The following is a 748-nucleotide window of genomic DNA, read 5'->3' as shown; positions in this document are numbered from 1 at the left end:
ACACACACACACACACACACACACACACACACACACACACACACACACACACACACACATCGCGCGAGATGGCTTTGTACCTACGTGTGTGACGTTTCTCTCTCACCAATCGCGCCGCGTGTACGCATATATGCATGTACGCTACTCCATTCTTATTAGAGATCGCCGACTTTCCGCTGCGTGTGCACGCGCGCGCGCACCTGTACGAATCGCGTCGTCTGTCTGTGCCGATAACGAGAAAGAAAACTCACTTGCCGCGGCAGCGGCGAAGTAAGCTCATATTTGATATCTCCGATTAGTATTATACTTCGGAGTGACGAAATTTGATGACGCGACGGCGTGATACTGCAGGTAAACAGTGGATCTCGGGCGACGGGTGACGGGCGACAGACACGTGCACGCAGAAGGCACGTGATCAACTCTGGTGAGGCTCTGCTTCGCGAGCTAACCTCTCGAGAGACAGATCACCATTTCTTATCGTATCATTACTTTTTAACAACATAAATGAGCGAAGCAAACCATATTCGGTCAAAGCAACTTTTCGTGCTTATATGTATAATATGTAGTTGTAATAATTTTGGATGAAACGAATTAGTTTTTACATATTAATATAATATATTAATATAATGTAATGAATTGTATAATCTGATGAATAAAAGATGCCATCATAGAGACACAAGACTTAAAAATAGACAGTTTTTCAGCAGTAAAAGACTTTGTGAGCCCACAATAAAATACACCTTGGCCT

General features: G+C 43.9%; 2 protein-coding genes across 2 annotated transcripts in view; one reads left to right on the top strand and one right to left on the bottom strand.

Annotated features, from left to right (window-relative positions):
* LOC108692785 (cell division cycle protein 20 homolog) overlaps positions 1 to 250 on the bottom strand; it is a 5655-nt gene extending 5405 nt beyond the window's left edge. Inside the window, exon 1 of the mRNA XM_018201227.1 lies at positions 85 to 250. The gene's annotated coding sequence lies outside the window, so the exon portion shown is untranslated. The remainder of the gene's footprint in view (positions 1 to 84) is intronic.
* LOC108692786 (mothers against decapentaplegic homolog 3) overlaps positions 1 to 748 on the top strand; it is a 26632-nt gene that overhangs the window by 1197 nt on the left and 24687 nt on the right. The gene's annotated exons all lie outside the window — the stretch shown is intronic.

This window comes from Atta colombica, unplaced genomic scaffold (genome assembly GCF_001594045.1).
Source record: "Atta colombica isolate Treedump-2 unplaced genomic scaffold, Acol1.0 scaffold82, whole genome shotgun sequence".
NCBI classification, from domain to species: Eukaryota; Metazoa; Arthropoda; class Insecta; order Hymenoptera; family Formicidae; genus Atta; species Atta colombica.
Note: the sequence above shows the minus strand (reverse complement) of the source record. Positions and strands in the feature narration are given on the sequence as shown.